This window comes from Hordeum vulgare, chromosome 5H, assembly GCF_904849725.1.
Source record: "Hordeum vulgare subsp. vulgare chromosome 5H, MorexV3_pseudomolecules_assembly, whole genome shotgun sequence".
Lineage (NCBI taxonomy): Eukaryota > Viridiplantae > Streptophyta > Magnoliopsida > Poales > Poaceae > Hordeum > Hordeum vulgare.
The window spans coordinates 575,490,188-575,511,597 of NC_058522.1; the positions used below are offsets into that span (position 1 = coordinate 575,490,188).

At 43.9% G+C, this 21,410-nt stretch overlaps 1 non-coding gene and 1 pseudogene across 1 annotated transcript; both read right to left on the bottom strand.

Annotated features, from left to right (window-relative positions):
- Positions 1-13,321: 13,321 nt before the first annotated feature.
- Positions 13,322-21,024, bottom strand: LOC123452030 (annotated as a pseudogene).
- Positions 17,278-17,416, bottom strand: LOC123400568. The gene has a single exon (XR_006610799.1). It is a non-coding gene; the product is annotated as a small nucleolar RNA Z247 (small nucleolar RNA).
- Positions 21,025-21,410: the final 386 nt, after the last annotated feature.

Consider the following 21,410-nt stretch of genomic DNA (forward strand, 5'->3'; position numbering starts at 1 on the left):
GCACTTCGTGTACAAAACGGACAATCTCTCTCGAAGTATCAGGGTTTCGAACGAGAACTCATCTCTTACAAAGGGATTTCATTTTTTTGAACTTATTTGAACTCCATACTTTTTGTGTGTGAAAAATGCACCATTCAAAGGCACATCACAAAATTTCAACAATTTCTGACTTCATTTGGTATATTTCATGCATTTACTTATTTTGTTGGGCTAGTTCACCTTGAAATTGAAAAGCACTACAAATGAACTTTGAAAATGTTGAAAGTTGGCATGCTATCATCATTTCACCCATATAGCATGTGTTAAAAGGTTGAGAGGGCTACGACAAAAACTGGATGCACTTCGTGTACAAAACGGACAATCTCTCTCGAAGTATCAGGGTTTCGAACGAGAACTCATCTCTTACAAAGGGATTTCATTTTTTGAACTCCATACTTTTTGTGTGTGCAAAATGCACCATTCAAAGGCACATCACAAAATTTCAACAATTTCTGACTTCATTTGGTATATTTCGTGCATTTACTTATTTTTTTTTTGAGCTAGTTGACCCTGAAATTGAAAAGCACTAAAACGAACTCTGAAAATGTTGAAATTTGGCATGCTATCATCATTTCACCCACATAGCATGTGTTAAAACGTTGAGAGGGCTACGAGAAAAACTGGATGCACTTCGTGTACAAAACGGACAATCTCTCTCGAAGTATCACGGTTTCGAACGAGAACTCATCTCTTACAAAGGGATTTCATTTTTTTGAACTTATTTGAACTCCATACTTTTTGTGTGTGCAAAATGCACCATTCAAAGACACATCACAAAATTTCAATAATTTCTGACTTCATTTGGTATATTTCGTGCATTTACTTATTTTTTTTGAGCTAGTTCACCCTGAAATTGAAAAGCACTACAAATGAACTCTGAAAATGTTGAAAGTTGGCATGCTATCATCATTTCACCCACATAGCATGTGTGAAAAAGTTGAGAGGGATACAACAAAAACTGGATGCACTTCGTGTATAAAACGGACAATCTCTCTCGAAGTATCAGGGTTTCGAACGATAACTCATCTCTTACAAAGGGATTTCATTTTTTTGAACTCCATACTTTTTGTGTGTGCAAAATGCACCATTCAAAGGCTCATCACAAAATTTCAACAATTTCTGACTTCATTTGGTATATTTCGTGCATTTACTTATTTTTTTGAGCTAGTTCACCCTGAAATTGAAAAGCACTACAAATTAACTCTAAAAATGTTGAAATTTGGCATGCTATCATAATTTCACCCACATAGCATGTGTTAAAAAGTTGAGAGGGCTACAACAAAAACTGGATGCACTTCGTGTACAAAACGGACAATCTCTCTCGAAGTATCACGGTTTTGAACGAGAACTCATCTCTTACAAAGGAATTTCATTTTTTTGAACTTATTTGAACTCCATACTTTTTGTGTGTGCAAAATGCACCATTCAAAGACACATCACAAAATTTCAACAATTTTTGACTTCATTTGGTATATTTCGTGCATTTACTTTTTTTTTGAGCTAGTTCACCCTGAAATTGAAAAGCACTACAAATGAACTCTGAAAATGTTGAAAGTTGGCATGCTATCATCATTTCACCCACATAGCATGTGTTAAAAAGTTGATAGGGCTACGACAAAAACTGGATGCACTTCGTGTACAAAACGGACAATCTCTCTCGAAGTATCACGGTTTCGAACGAGAACTCATCTCTTACAAAGGGATTTCATTTTTTTGAACTTATTTGAACTCCATACTTTTTGTGTGTGCAAAATGAACCATTCAAAGGCACATCACAAAATTTCAACAATTTCTGACTTCATTTGGTATATTTCGTGCATTTACTTATTTTTTTGGGCTAGTTCACCCTGAAATTGAAAAGCACTAGAAATGAACTCTGAAAATGTTGAAAGTTGGCATGCTATCATCATTTCACCCATATAACATGTGTTAAAAAGTTGAGAGGGCTACGACAAAAACTGGATGCACTTCGTGTACAAAACGGACAATCTCTCTCGAAGTATCAGGGTTTCGAACAAGAACTCATCTCTTACAAAGGGATTTCATTTTTTTGAAATTATTTGAACTCCATACTTTTTTTGTGTGCAAAATGAACCATTCAAAGGCACATCACAAAATTTCAACAATTTCTGACTTCATTTGGTATATTTCGTGCATTTACTTATTTTTTTGAGCTAGTTCACCCTGAAATTGAAAAGCACCACAAATGAACTCTGAAAATATTGAAAGTTGGCATGCTATCATCATTTCACCCACATAGCATGTGTTAAAAAGTTGATAGGGCTACGACAAAAACTGGATGCACTTCGTGTACAAAACGGACAATCTCTCTCGAAGTATCAGGGTTTCGAACGAGAACTCATCTCTTACATGGATACTATGAAAATGAAAAGTGTTTGAAATTTAGTACATTCCATACATGCATTACATAAAAGGTTTAATACATTATTACATTATTGCACCAATATTCCTATCTATTATTTCTGTTTTCTTCTGGGTCGTAGCCATGGAGAATCTTCTTCATTCAGTGGGATGCTTGGGTCAGTTTTCACTTTGAAGGGCGGAATTTCATGAAACTTATTATAATCTTCTCACATGTCTGTCTTGTCATCTACTCCCACGATGTTTCTTTTCCCTGAAAGAACTATGTGGCGTTTTGGCTCATCGGACGGTATCTTCTTTTGCTGATTTCTTTTTCTCGTTAATGTAGACATGTCCTTCACATAGAAAACCTGAGCGACATCATTGGCTAGGACAAATGGTTCGTCCATGTACGCAAGATTGTAGAGATCCACTGTTGTCATGCCGTACTTTTGGTCTACAACTACCCCGCCTCCTGTCAGCTTCACCCATTTGCACCGAAATAAAGGGATCTTAAAACTAGGTCCGTAGTCAAGTTCCCATATCTCCTCTATGTACCCGTAATATGTTTCCAAACAGTGTCCATTCTCGTCTGTTGCATCAAAGCGGACACCACTATTTTGGTTGGTGCTCTTTTTATCTTGGGCAACCGTGTAAAATGTATTCCCATTTATCTCATACCCTTGGAAAGTACATATAGTCGAAGATGGTGGCCTGGCCAAACAGTACATCTCATCTCCAACGGTGTCGTCATTCATGAGATGTGTCTGCAACCAACTGCCGGAAGTCTTCTCGTGTTCCCCTTTAATCCAAGAGTCAGCCTTCCCCGGGTTTTCGGAGCGTAGAATATTCTTGTGTCTCACGATATACGGAGCCACCACGGTGGAATTGTGTAGAACTATGTAGTGTGCTTGAGAGAAAGAATGCCCATCCATACATACTTTTGCTTTCCTTCCTAGTGTGCCTTTTCCTGTCAGCCTACCCTCATACCGAGATTCAGGAACACCAATCGGCTTAAGGTCAGGAAGAAAGTCCACACAAAACTCAATGACCTCCTCTGTTCCATAGCCCTTGGAGATGCTTCCTTCTGGCCTAGCACGGTTACGAACATATTTCTTTTAAGACTCCCATTAACCTCTCGAAGGGGAACATATTGTGTAGAAACACAGGACCGAGAATTCTAATCTCTTCGACTAGGTGAACTAGGAGGTGTGTCATTATATTGAAGAAGGATGGCGGGAAAAACAACTCAAAGCTGACCAGACATTGGACCACATCAATCTGTAACCCTGATAGACTTTCTCGATCGATTACCTTCTGAGAAATTGCATTGAGGAATGCACATACCTTCACAATTGCCAGGCGAACATTTTTCGGTAGAATTCCCCTCAATGCAACCGGAAGCAATTGCGTCATAAGCACGTGGCAGTCATGAGACTTTAGGTTTTGGAATTTTTTGTCTTTCATATTTACGATTCCCTTTATATCCGACGAGAAGCCAGTCGGGACCTTGATACTGAAAAGGACTTCAAAGAATATTTCCTTCTCTTCCTTAGTAAGAGTGTAGCTGGCACGGCCTTGAAACTGCCTTGATGCATGCCATCTCTTCCTTTATGACGTTCCTGGTCCTCCCGTGCTTCCGGTGTATCTTTTGACTTCGCGTACAAGCCCAGGAAGCCTAGAATATTCACGCAGAGATTCTTCGTCCGGTGCATCACGTCGATTGCCGAGCGGACCTCATGGACTTCCCAGTAGGGTAGCTCCCAAAATATAGATTTTTTCTTCCACATGGGTACGCGCTTATCAGGGCCGTTAGGAACAGATTGGCTGCCAAGACCCTTTCCAAAGATTACTTTTAAATCTTTGACCATATCAAATACTTCAGCACCAGTACGGATGACAGGCTTCCCCCGGGGTTCTGCCTTGCCATTGAAATGCTTGCCTTTTTTCTTTAAGGGATGATTGGGCGGAAGAAAACGACGATTGTACGGATACACATTCTTCCTACAGTTGTCGAGATATATACTTTCTGTCTGATCCAAACAGTGCGCGCATGCATTGTATCCCTTGTTTGACTGTCCTGAAATGTTACTAAGAGCAGGCCAATCATTGATGGTCACGAAAAGCAACGCTCGAAGGTCAAATTCCTCTTGTTTGTGCTCGTCCCACACACGTACACCTGGTTCGGCCCACAGCTGTAAAAGTTCATCAACTAATGGCCTTAGGTACACATCAATATCGTTGCCGGGTTGCTTTGGACCTTGTATAAGCACTGGCATCATAATGAACTTCCGCTTCATGCACAACCAAGGAGGAAGGTTGTAGATACATAGAGTAACGGGCCAGGTGTTGTGACTGCAACTCTGCTCCCCAAAAGGATTCATGGCATCTGTACTCAGACCTAACCATAAGTTCCTTGCGTCAGCTGCAAATCTCGGGAACTCTCTCTCGATTTTTCTCCACTGCCGACCATCAGCGGTGTGCCTCAACTTATCGTCTTTCATACGATCTTCCATGTGCCATCGCAACAACTTCGCATGATCTTTATTTCTGAACAGACGTTTCAACCATGGTATTATAGGAGCATACCACATCACCTTGGCAGGAACCCTCTTCCTGGGTGGCTCGCCCTCAATATCACAAGGGTCATCTTTTCTGATCTTATACCGCAATGCAGTGCATACCGGGCATTTATCCATATTCTCGTACTTCTCACCACGGTAGAGGATGCAGTCATTAGGGCATGCATGTATCTTCTGCACGTCTAATCCTAGAGGGCAGACAAGCTTATTTGCTTCGTACGTGCTGGCAGGCAATTCGTTCTTTCTTGGAAGCATCTTCTTCATCAGTACTAGCAACTTTTCGATTGACGAGTCAGTCACACCGGTCTCTGCCTTCCACTTCAGCAATTCCAGTGTGCTACCCACCTTCTTCTGGCCATCTTCACAAGTTGGGTACAACAATTTGTTGTGGTCCTGTAACATCTGCTTGAACTGCAACCTCTCCTTTTCTGTGTCGCAACCTCGCCGTGCATCAGAAATGACCCGGCCAAGATCATCAGCGGGCTCATCTGGTTCCCGTTCTTCATCCTGATCTTCTTCTTCATTGTCTTCCATTGCGGTATCAGCATACTCAGGGAACATAGATTGGTAGTTGTCATCATCGTTCTCTTCTTCTTCATCGTCGTCTTCCATCATAACCCCTCTTTCTCCGTGTTTGGTCCAAACATTATAGCCCGACATAAAACCGGACCGAAGCAGGTGGCTCTGAATGACTCTTGAGGAAGTGTAATCCTTCTCATTCTGACATTCAACACATGGACAAAACATATAGCCACCACCATGCTTGTTCGCATCGGCTGCATCTCGAAAAGAATGCACGCCTTCTCTGTAAGCGGCTGTGCGTCGATCACCGTACATCCATGGATGGCTCATCTGTGTTATACGACAGTATATCAAATACAATCACGATCCTAAAAATTAGTACCGCACGGTCTAAATGAGGAAATATAGTTGCTAACCTTTTAGAATAAGTAGAAATAAAGAGGAAGAGGTTTAAGCGTGGCTCAGGCTTCTCACATCGTAGTTGTGTTCGGTGAACTGAAGCAGCATCGCTCTAACACACATTTCAACAAATACCTCTAGTGCATCAAAAAAATTGGAGAGCAAGCACCCACCCACAATCCTCCATCCAAGAAAAATGCAAGGAAGAGGGGAGAGGGGGGCTGTGCTATATATAGGCAGAGGACTTTAGTCCCGGTTTGAGACACAAACCGGGACTAAAGGTGGCGCACATGCGGGCTGCCCATCGCGTAGCCCTTTAGTCCCGGTTTGGGACACGAACCGGGACTAAAGGCTCCTTACGGGCCGGGACTAAAGCCTCGAGGGAGGCATTGAGAATTGGGGCGACGTGGCCGGGCCTTTAGTCCCGGGCCAGAGGCAGGCCGGGACTAAAGGGTCCAGGCCAAAGGCCCGTTTTCCACTAGTGCATGGTATGTTCGAAGAGGGACATGTGATTGTATATGTTTCTCACCGGCGGCCGGAGGCCGCATCGCGTGACGCGGTGAAGGTGGACACGGTGGCATTTGCCACATGGATGCGGGAAACGGCCAGGGCGAATGTGTTCTTGCTGGCTGAGGTAGCCTCGCCCGCCGCTCGCATGAGATCCACCAGTTGCAGTGCGAGTTGGTGGTCGATGGCGTGGCTGAATCGTGCAGCCTGCTTCCTCCTATTGGGGAACGTTGCATGGGAAAGAAAAAAAATTCTACGCACACGAAGACCTATCATGGTGATGTCCATCTACAAGAGAAGATTTGGATCTACGTACCCTTGTAGATCGCACAACAGGAAGCGTTAAGAAACACGGTTGATGTAGTGGAACGTCCTCACGTCCCTCGATCTGCCCCGCGAACCGTCCCACGAACCGTCCCGCGATCAGTCCCACGATCCGTTCCGATCTAGCACCGAACGAACGGCACCTCAGATATTCATCTTTATGGTGTTCGGACACACCATCACACTATGGTGTTTCAGGTGGCATGAATTGCGAAAACAATTTTCACATTGTCTCAACTGCGTACCAAAACTCGTAACTCAGATATTCATCTCTATGATCATATCATAGACAATTTATCCTCTTGTCACAATGATCTACACTCTGAAATAGCTTTGAAATTTTCAATATTTCAGACTTGTGATTCATCAAGTAAATATTCATGTATCTACTCAAATCATCAGTGAAGTAAGAACATAACAATATTCACTGCGTGCCTCAACACTCATTGGATTGCACACATAAAAAATGTATTGCATCCAACAAGTTACTTTCTTATTCCATATGGTATGATTTTGCATGTCTCAAGTGATTCAAAATCAAGTGAGTCCAAACGATCCATCTGCATGGAGTTTCTTCATGCGTTTATACCAACACGTATGGTTTGCGTGTCTCGAACGTTTCAAAAATGAGTAAGTACAAAGATCCATCAGCATGAAGCTTCTTCATGTATTTTACATCAACATGACTCAAGCGGCAGTGTCACAAGTAAGTGGTACTATCATTATTACTTTGTATCTTTTGGCACCAATATTATGAACATGTGTAACACTACGATCGAGATTCAATAAACCATTGAAGGTAATTATTCAAGAAAATAGAATAACCATTATTCTCTTTAAATGAATAATCGTATTGCAATAAACACGATCGAATCATGTTCATGCTCAACGCAAACACCAAATAACAATTTATTTAGGTTTAACACCAATCCCGATGGTAGAGGGAGCGTACGATGTTTGATCACATCAATCTTGGAAACACTTCCAACACTCATCGTCACCTCGCCTTTAACTAGTCTCTGTTTATTCCGTAGCTTTTATATTTTGAGTTACTATTCACTTAGCAATCGAACCGGTATCTAATACCTTCGGGCTACTAGGAGTACTAGTAAAGTACACATCTATATCATGTATATTAAATATATTTCTGTTGACTTAGCCAGCCTTCTCATATACGAAGTATCTAGGATAGCTCCGCCTCAGTGACCGTTTCCCTCATAACATAAGCACTTAGTCTCGGGTTTTGGTTCAATCTTGGGTTTCTTCATTAGAGCAACAACTGGTTTGCCATTTCATGAAGTATCCCTTCTAGCCCTTGCCCTTCTTGAAACTAGTGGTTTTACTAACCATCAACAATTGATGCTCCTTCCTGATTTCTACTTTCACAGTGTCAAACATTGCGAATTGCTCAAGGATCATCATATCTATCCTTGATATGTCATAGTTCATCATGAAGCTCTAACAGCTTAGTGACAGTGACTTTTGGAGAACCATCACTATCTCATCTCGAAGATTAACTCCCACTTGATTCAAGCGATTGTTGTACTCAGACAATTTAAGCACATGCTCAACGATTTGAAATTTTCTCCTTTACTTTGTAGACAAAGAATCTTTTTGGAGGTCTAATACCTCTCAACAAGGGCGCGAGCATGAAATCTCAAATTCATCTCTTAGAACATCTCTTATGTTCCGCGGCGTTTCAAAACGTCTTCAGCGTCTTGCTTCTAAGTCATTAAGTATTACGCATTGAACTATCACGCAGTCATCAAAAACGTGTATGTCGGATGTTCGCAATATCCACAGACGACGCTCGAGGTGCAGCACACCGAGTGGTGCATTAAGGACGTAAGCCTTCTGCGCAACAATGAGGACAATACTCAGTTTTACGGACTCAGTCCGCGAAGTTGCTACTATCATCTTTCAACTAAATTTTCTCTAGGAACATATAAAAACAGTAGAGATATAGCGCAAGCTACATCGTAATTCGCAAAGACCATTAGACTATGTTCATGATAATTAGTTCAATTAATCATATTACTTAAGAACTCCCACTCAAAAAGTACATCTCTCTAGTCATTTGAGTGGTACATGATCCAAATCCAGTAACTCAAGTCCGATCATCACGTGAGTTGAGAATAGTTTCAGTGGTAAGCATCTCTATGCTAATCATATCAACTAAATGATTTATGCTCGACCTTTCTGTCTCATGTGTTCCGAGGCCATGTCTGGACATGCTAGGCTCGTCAAGCTTAACCCGAGTGTTCCGCGTGTGCAACTATTTTGCACCCGTTGTATGTGAACGTTGAGTCTATCACACCCGATCATCACGTGGTGTCTCGAAACGACGAAGTGTAGCAACGGTGCACAGTCGGGGAGAACACAATTTCGTCTTGAAATTTCAGTGAGAGATCACCTCATAATGCTACCATCGTTCTAAGCAAGATAAGGTGCATAAAAGGATTAGCATCACATGCAATTCATAAGTGACATGATATGGCCATCATCTTGTGCTTCTTGATCTCCATCACCAAAGCACCGGCACGATCTTCTTGTCACCGACGCCACACCACGATCTCCATCATCATGATCTCCATCAACGTGTCGCCATCGAGGTTGCCGTGTTAGCTATGCTATGACTACTAAAGCTACGTCCTAGCAATATAGTAAATGCATCTGCAAATACAAACGTTAGTTTAAAGACAACACTATGGCTCCTGCCGGTTGCCGTACCATCGACGTGCAAGTCGATATTAACTATTACAACATGATCATCTCATACATCCAATATATCATATCACGTCATTGGTCATATCATATCACAAGCATACCATGCAAAAACAAGTTAGACGTCCTCTAATTTGTTGTTGCATGTTTTACATGGCTGCTATGGGTATCTAGTATGATCGCATCTTACTTACGCAAAAACCACAGTGGAGATGTGCAAATTGCTATTTAACCTCTCCAAGGACCGCCTCGGTCAAAACCAATTCAACTAAAGTTGAAGAAACCGACACCCGCCAGTCATCTTTATGCAACGAGGTTTCATGTCAATCGATGAAACCAGTCTTTCGTAAGCGTACGAATAATGTCGGTCCGGGCCGCTTCAATCCAACAATACCGTTGAATCGAGAAAAGACTAAGGAGGGCAGCAAATCGAACATCACCGTCCATAAAACCCTTTTGTTCTACTCGAGATAACATCTACGCATGAACCTAGCTCATGATGCCACTGTTGAGAACGTTGCATGGGAAACAGAAATTTTCCTATGCACACGAAGACCTATCATGGTGATGTCCATCTAAAAGAGGAGATTTGGATCTATGTACCCTTGTAGATTGCACAGCAGGAAGCGTTAAGAAACGTGGTTGATGTAGTGGAACGTCCTAACGTCCCTCGATCCGCCCTGCGAACCGTCCCGCAGCTCGACGATGATCTCGGCCTTCTTGATCCAGCAAGCAAGACGGAGAAGTAGATGAGTTCTCCGGCAGCGTGACAACGCTCCGGTGGTGGTGACGATCTACTCCTGCAGGGCTCCGCCCGAGCTCGGCAGAAATACGATCTAGAGGAAGAACTAGGGTGTCTAGATCTGAGTTGCACGTGGCAAAAGTTGTCTCAAATCAGCCCTAAATCACCATTATATATAGGAGGGAGGGGGAGGAGGCTTGCCTTGAGGGCCAAGCCCTCAAGGGTGCGCTGGCCAGGGAGGAGAGGAGGAATCCTACTCCAATTAGGATTGGAAAGTGGAGTCCTTCTCTTCCTCCCACCTTTCTTTTTTTTCTTTGGTCTTCTTCTCTTGGCGCCAAGGCCCTCTTGGGCTGTCCCACCAGCCCACTAAGGGCTGGTGCGCCACCCCTAAGGCCATTGGCCTTCCCCCGGGTGGGTTGCCCCTCTCTAGATGAACTTTTGGAACCCATTCGTCACTCCCGGGACAATGCGTGTAATGCCCGAAAATCTTCCGGTAACCAAATGAAACCATCCTATATATAAATCTTTGTTTCCGGACCATTCCAGAAACCCTCGTGACGTCCGTGATCTCATCCGGGACTCCGAACAACATTTGGCAACCACACATATAACTCAACTATACTAAAACATCATCGAACCTTAAGTGTGCAGACCCCACGGGTTCGAGAACTATGTAGACATGCCCCAAGGCACTCCTCGGTCAATATCCAATAGCGGGACCTGGATACCCATATTGGATCCTACATATTCTCCGAAGATCTTATCGGTTGAACCTCAGTGTCAAGGATTCATATAATCCCGTATGTCATTCCTTCTGTCCTTCGGTATGTTACTTGCCCGAGATTCGATCGTCGGTATCCCCATACCTATTTCAGTTTCGTTACCGGCAAGTCTCTTTACTCGTTTCGTAATACAAGATCCCATGACTTACACTTCGTCACATTGCTTGCAAGGCTTGTGTGTGATGTTGTATTACCGAGTGGGCCCCGACATACCTTTCCGTCACACGGAGTGACAAATCCCAGTCTTGATCCATACTAACTCAACGAATATCTTCGGAGATACCTGTAGAGCACCTTTATAGTCACCCAGTTACATTGCGACGTTTGATACACACAAGGTATTCCTCTGGTGCGAGTGAGTTATATGATCTCATGGTCATAGGAATAAATACTTGACACGCAAAAAACAATAGCAATAAAATGACACAATCAATATGCTATGTTCATAGTTTGGGTCTTGTGCATCACATGATTTCCTAATGATGTGATCCCGTTATCAAGTGACAACACTTGTGTCTATGGTTAGGAAACCTTGACCATCTTTGATCAACGAGCTAGTCAACTAGAGGCTTACTAGGAAGAGTGTTTTGTCTATGTATCCACACATGTATTTGTGTTCCCAAGCAATACAATTATAGCATGGATAATAAACGATTATCACGAACAAAGAAATATAATAATAACTAATTTATTATTGCTACTAGGGCATATTTCCAACACCTCCTCCTTCCCTTCGTCTCCAACGCCATGGCAGATGTGAACCATCGGTGTCGTTATCACCATCGTTGTTGGTGGGGCACGGAGCAAAGGTAGAGGAGTGGTTGCCACTGAGAGGAATTAGGCAAAGGAGATGTCGCGCCCTGAGATTTGCATCGATCCATCGATCCATGTCCACCCCCGGTCGTGGGGATGGGAGAGGATGGCAGGATAGAGAATACGGAAGGGGAACCAAAGGTGTAGCGGCGGTGAGTAGCCCTAGCGTAGGTGTTGTACGCATGCTCGCATGTACTTGGTTGATGGGCTTGGTGCGGAGCCGAATTGATGGGCTAATTGGTCTAGTTAACCACGTTGCACGTATTTTTTCACAGGAGTAACCACCCTCAGGACAACTAGGCCCAATTAGTGATTGATTACTGGGAGATGGAGCGATCAGGCGAACAAAAACGACCAGTGGACGAGATTCGACGACCAAAATTGCTGAGGCACCGAGAGAGCTGGGATTAGGCTCAGTTTTACTGTCCTAAATTATATTATTATATATTGCTCATGATAATATATAAGGTCATATAAGATAATATCTACGATTTTACATATGAAGATAATATCATACACTAGTATCCACGTCAAGAATATATATCATGCACTAATATAATATGCATCATACTAACTTATAATAATACCCATCACGGGTAGCCAAGGCAATATCCTCTATCTTATTTAATGGAATAGAACCAAACGAATTCCATTTTTCAAGTATGCAATAGGCTATAGCATTGCCTTAGGTTATGGGTAGAATAATCGACTAGAGTCTAACGAATTTCAGTCGACAGACAACAACAAAAACCAAGTTCCAGTTTTTATCTGGCATGTGTAACCAGTACACATGTGAATGAAAGTACAACATATTGTATTACTATATGTCTCACATGGGAATAAATGAATTTATATAAGATACTAATCTATGATACTACACATATGAAGGTGGTATTATATACTAGTATCATGTATATAATACTATCATTAGGGGAAGCCTACGAAAGTCTTCTCTATCTTATTTAATGGGCTAGTGTCAAACGAATTCCAGTTTCCAAGTATGCTAGGGGTTATAGCCTAGGTTTCTGGTAGAATAATCGACTAGAGTCTAATGAATTTCAGTCGACACACAACAACAAAAATCAAGTTCCAATTTTTATGTGGTCTATGTGACCATTACACATATGAATGAAAGTACCACGTGATGTATCATTATTTTTACCTGCATGATGTATTATATTTAGATCATATTAGAGCGCAATCTTGAATTTGCAGTGGACATTTGTTTAGAATCCACAGGAACATTGTCTCATGCTGAAAGTATATTTCATCTTAATGAGACACACATGTATCAAACCTGAGGTCTGGCCCTTTCTAGGATGAGGTACAACTGTGATGAAGCGTAGACCCTTTGTCTCGGGCCGGAATGTATTTTTATCACAAATATCTTGAAGTACAAGGCAAGATCTATCAAGAGGTTACATGAGATAAGGGAGATAGAGAGAAGAGATAGAATCGGTTTAAGATACATCAACTAACAACCGTATCCTATACAATGTGTCTAACACTCCCCCTCAATCTAAACCCTATTTAGCAAGGTTGAGATTGTACTTAAACTCATCTAGCCTCTTCATTGTAAGCGGTTTGGTGAACCCATCAGCAAGTTGATCACCTGTTGGAATAAACCTTATATCAAGCAATTTGCGTGTTACTCTTTCTCTGACAAAGTGGAAATCAACCTCAATATGTTTAGTTCTTGCATGAAAAAAGGGATTAGCTGAGAGATAGGTTGCACCAAGATTGTCACACCATAATCTGGCAGCCTGAGGTACCTTGATTCCGAGTTCATGTAGCAAAGTCTGAATCCACATTACCTCAGCTGTTGCATTTGCTAAAGCCTTATACTCAGCCTCAGTACTAGACCTTGAGACGGTTGCTTGCTTCCTTGCACTCCATGACACAGGATTTGTTCCCAGAAATACAGCAAAACCACGTGTTGGTCTTCTGTCATCAGCACATCCTGCCCAGTCTGCATCAAAGTAGGCTGACACAAGCATAGATGGAGATTTTACAATTTGAAGACCAAGGCCTTCTGTAAACTTGAGATACCTCAAAATTCTTTTTACTGCTGTCCAATGAGAAGTAGTAGGGGCATGTAAATATTGACATACTTTGTTAACAGAGTATGAAATATCAGGCCGTGTGAGAGTCAAATACTGCAATGCACCTACAATACTCCTATAGTTCGTTGCATCCTCTGGCCCAAGTGCTTCTCCACTCTCAATGGTGAGTTTTTCTGAGTTAGAGATAGGTGTACTAACTGGCTTACATTTTTCCATACCTATTCTTTTAAGAATATCAGTAGTGTACCTTTCTTGTGTAAGAAGGATACCATCTTTTACCTTCTTTACCTCGATTCCAAGAAAGTAGTGAAGATCTCCTAGATCCTTGAGAGCAAACTCTAACTTTAAATCTTTAAGCAAACAAGTTGTAGCATCTGGACTGGAGCTGGCAACAATTATATCATCAACATAGACAAGAACAAATATAGTAACATTGTTCTTACTGTAGAAGAATAGGGAGGTATCTGCTTTTGATGGTGTGAATCCAAGTTTTTGTAATTGTGTACTTAACCTGGAATACCAGGCTCTTGGGGCCTGCTTCAACCCATACAAAGCTTTATCCAATTTGCAGACATGATGTGGTGTGTTCTTATTTTCATACCCTGGTGGTTGCCGCATGAACACTTCTTCCTCAAGAACACCATGAAGAAACGCGTTCTGGACGTCTAGCTGTTGTAGGCTCCAACCTCTGGAAATAGCAATAGACAGTACAAGTCGAATAGTGGCTGATTTAATAACAGGGCTGAAAGTATCCTCATAATCAATGCCAAACCTTTGTTTAAACCCTTTTGCAACCAGTCTATCTTTGTATCTGTTTATACTACCATCAGCTCTTTTTTTGATTTTATATACCCATTTGCAATCTATCACATTGGCACCTTGCTTTGGTGAGACTAACCGCCACGTTTTATTTTGTATTAATGCATCATACTCAACATCCATGGCTTTCTTCCACTCCTTGTGAGCAAGTGCATCATGCAAGGTTATTTGTTCACCAGTACTTGTGAGGAAAGCACGTTTGTGTGTGTGTCATACCTGACTGTACCGTCTGTATATTTCTTGTCCTTGACAATACCTGACCGAGACCGTGTATGACGAGGAGGGGGTGTAGTTGCGGCAGAACTGTCCACAGAGAGGTCAGCCGCAGAAGATCCAGGCGAGGCGGTCTGGCTGGCCCCCGCAGCAACAGGAGCAGAAGGCGGCCCACTGTTGGTGGAGCCAATGGGCGCCGCGCCTGGGATCGCGTCAAGGGTGGCGCTGACGCGGTTGAACGATGCACGTGGGGCGCTGTCGGTTGGCGGGGGAGGATCCGCCTCGGATCTGCCGACGCAGGTGGTTGCCGCGGATGGCGTGGCGCAGCTGGCAGTTGGCGCGGGGAAGCCGCCAACGCGGGTGGACCCCGCAGGTGGGGCGCTGTCGGCCACGCGGTTGCGGGCGGTTGGCGCGGCGCTGACGCGGGTGGGCACCGCACGTGGTGTGCTGGCGGGTGGCGCGGGAGAATCTGCCTGGGGCTCCGTGTCGGGCTGACAGGCAGCCTCGGATCGACCGCCGGCAGGAGCGGCAGCGGCCAGAAGATCTGCTTGGAGTTCCGCGACGGATTTGGCTGCATCTGGAGACATGAAATAACGCCCTGTAGCTGCATTTTCAGCGTCAGTTTCAGCAGATTCAAAGATATTTTTCACAGGATTAGTCCTAATTAATTCACCCCCGTGACTGGAAGATGGAATAGGCTCGGAAACGAGGGAGATTTCGGCATGCAAAAGAGATCCCGCATTAGGATGGAGTTTGGCAAAGGGAAACATTGTTTCATCAAAGATAACATCACGGGAAATATAAATACGACCGGATGAGATGTGTAGACACTTGTAGCCTTTGTGAAGATTACTATAACCAAGGAACACACATTGGGTGGATCGAAACTCTAGTTTATGATGGTTATAGGAACGAAGATTTGGGTAACATGCACACCCAAAGATTTTGAGAGAACTATAGTCTGGTTTTTGATGAAACAAACGTTCTAATGGAGTAGTGTTGCCAATGACTCGACTAGGCAAACGATTGATAAGATATGTGGCTGTGATAAAGGCCTCATCTCAATATTTAAGTGGCATGGATGCGTGAGCTAGAAGGGATAGGCCAACTTCAACAATATGACGGTGTTTTCGTTCGGCCGAGCCATTTTGTTGATGAGCATCGGGACAAGAGACATGGTGAATAATCCCAATGCTACGAAAGAAGGAGTTAAGTTTTTCATACTCTCCTCCCCAGTCACTTTGGACTGCAAGATTTTTTTTATCAAATTGTCTCTCAACAAGTGTTTGGAATTCGTGAAAGATAGAAAAAACTTCAGATTTGTTTTTAAGCAAATAGATCCATGTGAACTTGCTGTAATCATCGATGAAACTGATATAATATTTCTTTCTACCAAAAGAATCTCTTGCATGACCCCATACATCACTGAAAATAAGCTCTAAAGGAGCATGAGACACACTATTTGACAAAGGATAGGGAAGTTGGTGAGTCTTGACACATTGACAAGCCTCACAAACAGACTCTGTATTGGAACTATTTGACAATGCAAGATTGCCTTTATTGACTACTTGCTTAACTATATTTGAGGAAGGATGCCCTAATCTCTGGTGCCATCTAGCTAGTGACGGCTTGGTGGTGGAGTAAACTTGGCGACGCTGTCGATTAAACACTCTTGATGTGATGGGGTATAGTCCTCCAATGCATCTACCGCGATGGATGAGTTCCCTCGTTGCCCGATCCTTAATGAAAAAATAGGTAGGATGAGTTTCAAAAAAGATATTGTTGTCGAATGTCAAACGTGACATGGAGGCTAGGTTCTTATCGGCTTGTGGAACATGGAGAACATCTTTAAGAACAAGGTCACGTTTGAGACTCGGGGAATTAATAGAGGATTGCCCAATGTGAAGAATATCCATACCTCCACCGCTTGCGGTGTGAATCTGATCGTTTGCCATGGTACCTCTCCCGGAGAGCGAGCTTGTCTAGCTCATTTGTGACGTGATCTGTGGCGCCGGAGTCGGCGTACCAAACCGTCTCACCATCGGCTCCACCGTGTTTCCGTGTGGCGGCAGCAGCTTGGCGTGTCTCGGGTGTATAGTCCTCATCATATCGGTGCCAACAATCAATGACTTCGTGGCCCGGCTTCTTGCAAAGTTGGCACCTTGGTCGGCGATTGTTGTTGTAGCCGCCGCCATTGTAGCCGTTGGTGTAGCCACCGCCGCGATCACCAGCACTGCCAGGGCGAGGCTGGCCCTGGTGTCCGGCGCGTCCTCCACCGCCGCTTCCGTGCCCGCGTCCTTGTTGTCCACGCCCACGGCCACGTCCGCGGGAGGCGGTGTTGACAGAGGATTGACGTAGATTGGATCCCTGCAGCATACTGAGCCGGGCGTCGAAGCTTAGAAGCTGGCTGTAGAGCTCCTGGACCGTGACCGGTTCGACCCGTGCGGCCAATGCGGAGATCACGGGATTGTAGTCGATGTCGAGGCCGGCGATGACGTGAGAGATGATCTCAGCATCTCCGAGCGGTGCACCGGCGCAGGCAACTTCATCGGTGAGGGTTTTGATCTTTCCAAGATATTCTGCCATGGTTAGATTACCTTTTTGCAGATTGGTGAGGGCCATCCTGGTGTTGATCTTTTGGGCTTCTGTTTGTGCAGCAAACATGGCGTGGATGGAAGTCCATACCTCGGCCGGCGTCTGAAGCATCGCCACTTGCGCGAGAACCTCTCGAGAGAGAGATCCCATGAGGTATCCTTGTACCTGCTGTTGCTGCGCATACCAGATTGATCTGGCGTAGTTGAAGACCTGCTCTTCCTTCCCATCCTTGGTGATGGAGATGGTGGCGGGAGGCGCCGGGCTTGCGGCGTCGAGGAAGTGTTCCATCTGTGCTCCCTTGATCTGGGGTAGCACGACGGCCTTCCAAAGAAGAAAGTTCGTCCTAGTGAGCTTCTCTGATGGAAGTGGACCGAGAGAGAGCGAGGTGTTGGAGGAGGATGAGGGCGCGGCGGATGTGATTTGGGTGGATGTAATGGTGGGGAGCGCGGGGCCTGTCATCGTCGACTCTCTCTGCGATCAATGGAGCAAGTTCTCTTTCTCGGTAGCTAGGCGTCGAGAGGAAGGGCTCTGATGACCATGTGATGAAGCGTAGAACCCTTTATCTCGGGCCGCAATGTATTTATATCACAAATATCTTGGAGTACAAGGCAAGATCTATCAAGAGGTTACATGAGATAAGGGAGATAAAGAGAAGAGATAGAATCGGTTTAAGATACATCAACTAACTGTTGGGGAACGTCGCATGGGAAACAAAAATTTTCCTACGCGCACGAAGACCTATCATGGTGATGTCCATCTACAAGAGGGGATTTCCGATCTACGTACCCTTGTAGATCGCACAGCAGAAGCGTTAAGAAACGCGGTTGATGTAGTGGAACGTCCTCACGTCCCTCGATCCGCCCCGCGAACCGTCCCACGAACCGTCCCACGATCCGCTCCGATCTAGTGCCGAACGGACGGCACCTCCGCGTTCAGCACACGTACAGCTCGACGATGATCTCGGCCTTCTTGATCCAGCAAGAGAGACGGAGAGGTAGATGAGTTCTCCGGCAGCGTGACGGCGCTCCGGAGGTTGGTGGTGATCTAATCTCAGCAGGGCTCCGCCCGAGCTCCGCAGAAACGCGATCTAGAGGTAAAACCATGGAGGTATGTGGTCGGGCTGCCATGGCAAAAGTTGTCTCAAATCAGCCCTAAAACCCCACTATATATAGGAGGGAGGGAGGGGAGGAGGCAGCCTCAAACCCTCAAGGTTTGGCCGAAATTTGAGGTGGAGGAGTCCTACTCCAATCCTACTTGGAGTAGGATTCCACCTTCCCACCTGGAAACTCTTTCCACCTTGTGTTTTTCCCTTCTCAAACCTTATGGGCCTTAGTGGGAACTTATTCCAGCCCACTAGGGGCTGGTTTATCTCTTCCCATAGCCCATGAGACCCCTTGGGGCGTGACACCCCTCTTGATGGTCCCCGTCACCCCTCCCGGCACTCCCGGTACACTACCGATGAGCCCGAAACCTTTCCGGTAATGCCCGAAACCTTTCCGGTAACCAAATGAGGTCATCCTATATATCAATCTTCGTCTCCGGACCATTCCGGAAACCCTCGTGACGTCCGTGATACCATACGGGACTCCGAACAACATTCGGTAACCAACCATATAACTCAAATACGCATAAAACAACGTCGAACCTTAAGTGTGCAGACCCTGCGGGCTCGAGAACTATGTAGACATGACCCGAGTGACTCCTCGGTCAATATCCAATAGCGGGACCTGGATGCCCATATTGGATCCTACATATTCTACGAAGATCTTATCGTTTGAACCTCAGTGCCAAGGATTCATATAATCCCGTATGTCATTCCCTTTGTCCTTCGGTATGTTACTTGCCCGAGATTAGATCGTCAGTATCCGCATACCTATTTCAATCTCGTTTACCGGCAAGTCTCTTTACTCGTTCCGTAATACAAGATCCCGCAACTTACACTAAGTCACATTGCTTGCAAGGCTTGTGTGTGATGTTGTATTACCGAGTGGGCCCCGAGATACCTCTCCGTCATACGGAGTGACAAATCCCAGTCTTGATCCATACTAACTCAACTAACACCTTCGGAGATACCTGTAGAGCATCTTTATAGTCACCCAGTTACGTTGCAACGTTTGATACACACAAAGAATTCCTCCGGTGTCAGTGAGTTATATGATCTCATGGTCATTGGAACAAATACTTGACACGCAGAAAACAGTAGCAACAAAATGACACGATCAGCATGCTACGTCTATTAATTTGGGTCTAGTCCATCACATAATTATCCTAATGATGTGATCCCGTTATCAAGTGACAACACTTGCTTATGGTCAGGAAACCTTGACCATCTTTGATCAACGAGCTAGTCAACTAGAGGCTTACTAGGGATAGTGTTTTGTCTATGTATCCACACATGCATTGTGTTTCCAATCAATACAATTATAGCATGGATAATAAACGATTATCATGAACAAAGAAATATAATAATAACTAATTTATTATTGCCTCCGGGGCATATTTCCAACAGTCTCCCACTTGCACTAGAGTCAATAATCTAGTTCACATCACCATGTGATTCCAACGAATCCAACACCCATATAGTTATGGGGTCTGATCACGTCTTGCTCGTGAGAGAGGTTTTAGTCAACGGTTCTGAAACTTTCAGATCCGTGTGTTCTTTACAAAACGTTATGTCATCTTATAGATGCTGCTACTATGTGCTATTCGGAAATACTCCAAATATCTACTCTACTATACGAATCCGTTTCACTACTCATAGTTATTCGGATTAGTGTCAAAGCTTGCATCGACGTAACCCTTTACGATGAACTCTTTAACCACCTCCATAATCGAGAAAAATTCCTTAGTCCATCAGTTACTAAGGATAAATTTTGACCGCTGCTAGTGATTCAATCATGCATCACTCTCTGTACCTCTCAACAGACTTTGAGTCAAGGCACACATGAGGTGCGGTATCCAGCATAGCATACTTCAGATTCTACGGCCAAGGCATAGAAGACGACCTTCGTCTATTCTCTTTATTCTGCCGTGGTCGGGTTTTGAGTCTTACTCAAATCCACACCTTACAACACAACCAAGAACTCCTTCTTTGCTGATCTATTTTGAACTCCTTCAAAAACTTGTCAAGGCATGCATCTTGTTGAAACTTCCATTAAGCGCTTTCGATCTATCTCCATAGATCTTTGATGCTCAACGTTCAAGTAGCGCAATCCAGGTACTCCTTTGAAAACTCCTTTCAAACAACCTTGTATGCTTTACAGAAATTCTACATTACTTCTGATCCACAATATGTCAACCACATATACTCATCAGAAATTCTATAGTGCTCCCACTCACTTCTTTGGAAATACAAGTTTCTCATAAACCTTGTAAAAACCCAAAATCTTTGATCATCTCATCAAAGTGTATATTCCAACTCCGAGATGCTTGCACCAGTCCATTGAAGGATCGCTGGAGCTTGCATACTTGCTAGTATCTTTAGGATCGACAAAACCTCCTGGTTGTATCACATACAATGTTTGCTCAAGGAAACCATCGAGGAAACAATGTTTTGACATCCTATGTGCAATATTTCATAAATAATGCAGCAACTACTAACATAATTCTAACAGACTTTTAGCATCGCTACGAGTAAGAAAGTCTCATCATAGTCAACTATTTGATCTTGTCGGAAACATCTTTGCGACAAGTCGAGCTTTTCTTAATAGTGACTTATCACCATCATCGTCTGTCTTCCTTTTAAAGATCCATCGTTACTCAATAGTCCTATGACCATCAAGTAGTTCTTCCAAAGTCTACACTTTGTTTTCATACATGGATCCTCTCTCGGATTTCATGGCCTCCAGCCATTTGTCGGAATCCAGGCCCACCATTGCTTTCTTCATAACTCGTAGGTTCACTGTTGCTCAACAACATGACCTCC